Here is a 7,305-nt window from a genome sequence, read left to right as displayed (position 1 = left end):
AACATTCTAATAAAGGCACTTAAGAAACCAAGTGAAACAAAGAAGATATTGGTCCGGTGTTTTATTTCCATTGTATTATTCTTTATGCCCCCTCATATGTCTTAAATATTTCCTAGTAAAATAATTTAAAGACCCAGATTCAAATATATCATTGTGAGATCTCAGAGCACAAAGAATGTAAAAATATTCTAAATCTTCCAGAGAGAAACAACAGCTAACCCACAAGAAATGAAAGTCAACTGCATTAGCCTTCTCAGCAGCAAATTTCTGAGGAAAAATAACTTTGAACAAAGAGTACCATGCAAAAGCTATGGACTTCGAATAAGAAATGGTCATTTTCCTTTTTTTCAACATGTAAGACCTTGCAGAGTTTACTTTGTACTATTTCTGAAGAATTTACTTGAAGATGAACACCAAGAAAGAGGATGATACAGGATACAAGAAACCGTGTCACTAAAAAGGAATCTAATGAAAGCAAATTTCAAGGTGACAGTTGAGCAGCTATTCTGAAAAAAAATCAGTGCAAATTAGAATGTGAAATCATAGGACTCCAAGGAGACACTCCCCAATAAGTAGAAGGAAGAGAAGAAAAAAAATCAAATCAACAGAATAAATAAGATATGCAGAATACAGTGAATAAGGCATGTTATTTTTCATTCACTAGCAATATAACAATAGAAAAAGCAATCAGAAACCAGGGAAAAATCAATAAAACTTGTAATTCAAATATGCAGCAGCTAAACTGGAGTCTGGTTTTGAATAACTGATAGAATATAAGAAGGAGAAGACATTTGATGTTGATGTCTAGAACAGTCCCTTTGAGAGATTCAAGGGTCATGACAGTGGAACCACAGAGAGAGGTGTGTTTATTGCCATTATATTGGCTCTGTAATAAACCAGAGTCATCACTCATAAAAGAGTAAACACTGTTTTGTTGTGTTTTTTTTTTTACCTCAACACACAGAATCAACCCATAGACAAAGCACAAGAGGCTTAATTATGATTATAAAACAGATTATAAATTAATCAACATTGACAATATAAAGGTTGAAGAACAACTAACAGAGGTCAGGAAATAAGGGAGGGAAGGGAGGTAGAAGGAAGGGTAGGGGTGTTAACATCCTCAGCATAAAAGATGAGCAATCGGGCTTCCCCGGTGGCGCAGTGGTGGAGAGTCCGCCTGCCGATGCAGGGGACACAGGTTCGTGCCACGGTCCGGGAGGATCCCACATGCCGCGGAGCGGCTGGACCCATGAGCCATGGCCGCTGAGCCTGTGCTCGGCAACGGGAGAGGGGCTTGTGAAACCCAAAGGAATAAGAAACTTTAAGTATACTATTTACAGTTATAAAAAACTAAAAATAGTAATATGAAAATACAAATTGGAACAATGGGGGAGCTAAATCCTCCCCCATGATAGCAGAAAATCAATATTTACTATCCCAAGTCGACAGATCAAGAAGGGGTAATGTAAATATGTAATTTAGAGATGCATTAGGTAACCACTAACAGAACTTACAACATAAATGATTAACCATGGCTGCTTCTGCAGAGACAGGCCGGAAATAAGGAGCGATAATGTGGGGGCTGGTCCTTTCTCATTATAAGCTTTTCTGAACTGTTTGAATTTTTTACCTACGTGCTTTATTGCTTGGATTTTTTTTTTTTTTTTTTTGCGGTATGCGGGCCTCTCACTGTTGTGGCCTCTCCCGTTGCGGAGCACAGGCTCCGGACACGCAGGCCTAGCGGCCATGGCTCACGGGCTTAGTTGCTCCGCGGCATGTGGGATCTTCCCGGACCGGGGCACGAACCTGTGTCTCCTGCATCGGCAGGCGGATTCTCAACCACTGCGCCACCAGGGAAGCCCCTGGATTTTTTTAAAATCAAAAATTTTAAGGTCTGTTATGATGTTGTACCCCATTTACGGGAAGTAACTTCACAGAGTTCTAAAAGGTACAGGCCTCTGCTAACGGGCTACTCTCCACAGCTGTACTGAAATAAAAGTGAGGTTCAAAATCATCATGCAGAAGTTTTTTGAGATACTAATATGCCTTTATTGATGAAAAATTATACTGTGCTTCAGAAAGTTGAGGTTTTGAGTTTAATCTTATTTTAACTTAAAAATGTTAGTTGAAAACATATGATGAAGACAGTGATCCTTACTACTCTAACATTTGACTAAACTAGATCTTTTTCTCTGCACAACTTCTTTTTGTTGGTCCTCAAGTTTTGGCAAAATCCAAGAAAATGTTCTACTTTGATTCTTAAGAGAAGCTGATAAAAAGAACTGAGGGGGGGGGGGAAATCTGCATATAAGAACCACCAACTTAGGATCAACCACTTTATGCTATATTTTATTACTGTGCATATAAACAGTTTAGGTTTTTAAATGTGATATCCTTAATTTATTTTTTTTTAAGGAAAAGAGAAGGAATGCAAAAATGGCTTGTGTCTTTTTTTACTATTTAAAAAATAGTTTGCCTGTTTAATGTTTCCTCCTACTTTTCTTAGGCCAGTTATAATGTAACCTAATGATACTTATCACAGGTTGGGTTTTCCAGAAGCAGATGCTGAAACAAAGTTTGGGGTGTGAGATCTTTATAGATATCAATACCTGTGAAAGCATGTGGGAAGAAGTGGCAGAGGAAGAAGATGAACTGTAATGCCTGATAAAACCCCTGGACCAGTGGGGAGCTCTAGAGCAAATACTGTCTAATCAAGTTGTCCCCCTTCGGACTGAAATGGCTGGTCCTTTATACCCCATCTCTAGAAGCGGGCCGCCCCAGGACGGGCATGGTCTCAGACCCAGCTGCTGTTTGCAACCCAGGCAGACCCTGAAGGAGCCATCAGCTGATCACACTTCCCACAGCTGAGCAGTGAACCTGCCTTGAGGGGACTCTGGGTTGCACATCTCTGTATCTACATCACCCCTTACCTGTGATAGTTAAATGCAAAAAGCACCTATCTCGTTAGGGAGAAACATGTCTGGTACGCTGAGCCTGTGGTTAGCTGTGCTGTGTCCCACAGCGGCTATGGGAAATGGCTTTGTAGGTTACTTCAGCCATCCTTACTTTTGCTCAAAAATTATTTTAGGATCCACAGCTCCAAGCACTTGGAAACGTCCTCTTTTCATCTTCTGCTGACTCTGCCTTCCGTGGCTTTGGATCTTGACTCTACCTCCGTACTGAGCCTCATCTGATTCACAGCCTGACTTTGTTACAACACTGCCTGTGGGAACCTCACCCAGAGGGTAGGTAGAAACCTGCAGATCACCAGACAGGTTCCATAGCACCCCACCCTAGCTGTCAGGAGCCGGGTGTCAGACATGCATGACACCAGACTCTGGGCAGGTCAGAGAATGCAGCAAAGACAAAGCAAGTCTGCCCCCAGTTGGAAGTGGTTTGAGAGGTCGTTGAGCCCACCACCCATTCATCAGTTGTTTCTGCCTGCAACCCTGATTTTCCTTAGGGGAACACCACTCCCTTGCTCAGGTCACATGGGTTGAGGCTGACCCAACCGCTGTATGCTTGAGGAAGTCCTGTGGCCCCGGTCTGGCTAATCAGCCAATCTGGATAGAGCGACTGTGTCAGAAATGGACACTCGGCCCAACCATGGCAATAAAACTCTACTCCGGGACTTCAGACATATTATTGACAGGGTGCTTTCTCTCCATGGCAAGTGCTCTGCGTAAGGCTATTTTAAACCTCAATTCAGCCACGCCTGAAATGGGCCTGTCAGCCACAGGGGCCGATAAGTTCCTTTCTATGTCTAAACTCATTTGCAATAGGTTTTTCCATTTGCCCCCCCGGCAAAAAAGCCTGGGCTAATACAAATTCTCTCATAACCTCCTTACTAAGTGCTGGTCCAGTTGATTTGATGGGGAACTCACCACTCCTGCTTACATCAAATCAAAAGCCTCTTTGTAAGTGTACCCTTTATTTGGGCCCATGGAGCTTCGTGGGCATAGGCATTCATCCAAATATTTTGTCTACATCAGTGGTTCTCACACTTGGCAGCACATCAGAATCAACGGGGAGACTTGAAAATTGGAGATTCCTGGGCCTCATCCTAGGTCTACAGAATCAGAATTTCTGGGTTTGTGGTCAAGGAAAGTGTGTATTTTACAAAGCTATGCGGACAGTTTTAATCTAGTGCCAGGTTTAAAAGTCACTGATCCACATAATGCCAAGTAATTGTTCTATTAAAAGCAATAAACTGGTCAGCTGGAAAACAGTCATATACATGTCTCCTGTTTGCTTGCATTATATTTTTTACACATCTGGTCCTTAAGTTCAAGAAGCAAACACACATCCTTCCTAAAGAAACAGCAGCAGCTCTGGTGGAAGAAAATTGAGAGGTGGATTTACCATGAAACTCATAAAGCTTAAGTTTCAGGGCTCCACACTTGGACTTGTAAGTGCTTCCATGGCCATACGTTCTTGTAAAATTTAAGGAGTACAATATTTTAACTACACATGGTTGAGAGCACTGTCTCTTTCCACTTCAACTTCTCCTCAGTCGCATTTCCCCTTGTGTTGGGTGGCATGGAAAGGAGCCACGGGTATTTTTGGACCCTGACGAAGGAAGCTGATGAGGGTACATATAGTTTGGGTTTAGTGTAATATTTACGTGGTCCACAGCCTCTTCCATGTATAGTTCAGTTTCTGCTAGCTGCCCGAGTGTAAGAACAAATTTTAGGAATGATCCTACCACTCACTATGCCAGCCTATTCTACCTTGTAAAATCAAAGTTCAGGGTCCAACATGACCCTCATAATATGGTACAACATCAGGGACACCAAAGACATCTGAGTGAACTTTTCCTAAAATTGACAACAATCCTAAAAATGTACATGCCAATACCAGTAATAAGTGGTGAAGACAAAAGAAAGCTTTCCACATTATCAATCATAAAAAAACATCATTCAATCCATCATGCTACAGGGAAGTCTGATTCCTCCTGTTCTCTTAGTAGAAAGGATGACAAAATCATTGGTGCAAGAAGAGGTAATCAAACACATGCAGACAATAATTTTATTTGGTGTATCAGATAGCTAATTATCAAAAAACGTTATTTTCTAAATTTTGAGATCTTCCCAGAATTTGTCAGCTTTAAACATTTTGCTGTTATGGTGTTGGTTTATACTATAATTCTAAATAAATATTTAATTTCTTATCTGATAATTTGAATTACTTTTCTTAAAAAGGGCCTCCAGTGCTCGCTTCGGCAGCACATATACTAAAATTGGAACGGGGCTTCCCTGGTGGCGCAGTGGTTGAGAGTCTGCCTGCCGATGCAGGGGAGGCGGGTTCGTGCCCCGGTCCGGGAAGATCCCACATGTTGCGGAGCGGCTGGGCCCGTGAGCCGTGGCCGCTGAGCCTGCGCGTCCGGAGCCTGTGCTCCGCAACGGGAGAGGCCACAACAGTGAGAGGCCCGCGTACCACCAAAAATAAATAAATAAATAAATAAAATAAAATAAAATTGGAACGATACAGAGAAGATTAGCATGGCCCCTGCGCAAGGATGACATGCAAATTCGTGAAGTGTTCCATATTTTTTGAGAACATATGTATATGTAAACTGATTCACTTTGTTGTAAAGGAGAAACTAACACACTATTGTAAAACAGTTATACTCAAATAAAGATGTTAAAAAAAAAAAAAAGGCCCCCAAAACTGTATGAGCTTCAGGCCCTAGACTTGCCCCTGGGTTGAAGTGAGCACCTTGCCCCTGTATGCTGGTAGTGAACGTGATAAAACCTAATGGATTTGTCCTTTAAGCTGCCTCAGTCTCCTACATGCCAAATCTGCTTCTTATTAAGTCAGTGAATGCGCTATTGATGGATTTAATGACTCCTTAGCAATGAGTCAATAATGACTCTGAAGGAATGAAGCTGTGTGGCCAGACAGCTAAATAATACATCATTTAAAGGTTTTTGAACTCTTACCATGTTTTGGAAGAAGCTATTCTTCAAAGAAATTAGGAGGAAGGATGTATCATGGACACAGAGAAAAATATACAAACAACCAATTATGATTAACCAAGCTAGAAGAAGGGTGATTTATCTCTTATTTCCCTTTATAGGAAATACTACAAAATCATCCTCATGGCAAAGATGTGATTAAGCAGATCTTGCCAATAGTGCAGGTCTGGCTTGGCTCAATATAACCTCAGAATCCATTTTTTCTTTTTCAGCAAGGGCATTGCTGCAAATAGGATGGTACATGGTTTCATGTAGATGATATAAATAGCATATGGAAGTTATTACAAACACACCCAGGTCTCTGTGTATGCTGAATCTCACTCCCAGCTTTAGCTCGTTATAGGCATTAGGGAGAAATCAGTTCCTATGATGACAGATATGCTCCCTTGCCCTATGCATCCTATTTCCTGCACCACTTTGAATAATCTCGGTATTTACAAAGCAGCATTTAAAAACTGTTCATTAGGGCTTCCCTGGTGGTGCAGTGGTTGAGGGTCTGCCTGTCAATGCAGGGGACACGTGTTCGTGCCCCGGTCCAGGAAGATCCCACATGCCACAGAGCGGCTAGGCCCGTGAGCCATGGCCTCTGAGCCTGCACGTCCGGAGCCTGTGCTCCGCAACGGGAGAGGCCACAACAGTGAGAGGCCCGTGTACCACAAAAAAAAACAACAAAAAACAAACAAACAAAAAAACTGTTCATTTAAATTCTCTGCTCCAAGTATTTTTAGTCATACCTTAGATTCATGGGATATTAATAGGTTTACTAAGAAGAAAACTGCAGCCATAAAAGTTTGGTAAACACTGGTTTATACAACATTGAACTGATTTCTTTACTATTTGCAGCAGGACTTCTTGGAGCTTTTAATAATGAATCTCTCAGTGCAGAGTATAGAAGAATGTAGTTTGTAATGCTTCCCAAATTATATGATCACAAAACCTTTTTTTTTTTTTAAATGAGGAAAATGAGCTATAACATTGGGAAATGCTGCTTTGAACTAAAATAAAGGGAGATAATGGAAAGTAAATGCTTTATACAACATAAAAGCTAAAAAAATTATATGATACTTTTATAATCTCTATTATTATTATTATTATTATTATTATTATGACCACTATGCTCAAAGGAATCAATTGATTCTCTCATTTCTTTCTATGGGACCATTTAAGCTATCTATTTAGATGTAAGGAACAGACAAACTAAGACAAATGTATTTACTTGCATAATCTTCCACTGTGACAGTTTTATTTTACAAAGAGGCTGAGAAAAATTATACAAGCTTCTAGTTATCAAGCTTCTGTCTGCTGCTTCAGTAGCTTTCACTAC

The 7,305-nt window shown here is 40.9% G+C and overlaps 1 non-coding gene across 1 annotated transcript; it reads left to right on the top strand.

Moving 5' to 3' along the window:
• The first annotated feature begins 5,452 nt into the window (after window positions 1-5,452).
• Window positions 5,453-5,556, top strand: LOC131751767 (U6 spliceosomal RNA). Its single transcript, XR_009334324.1, has one exon. It is a non-coding gene; the product is annotated as a U6 spliceosomal RNA (small nuclear RNA).
• The last annotated feature ends 1,749 nt before the right edge of the window (window positions 5,557-7,305 follow it).

Source organism: Kogia breviceps, chromosome 2, assembly GCF_026419965.1.
Source record: "Kogia breviceps isolate mKogBre1 chromosome 2, mKogBre1 haplotype 1, whole genome shotgun sequence".
Taxonomy (NCBI): Eukaryota; Metazoa; Chordata; class Mammalia; order Artiodactyla; family Physeteridae; genus Kogia; species Kogia breviceps.
Note: the sequence above shows the minus strand (reverse complement) of the source record. Positions and strands in the feature narration are given on the sequence as shown.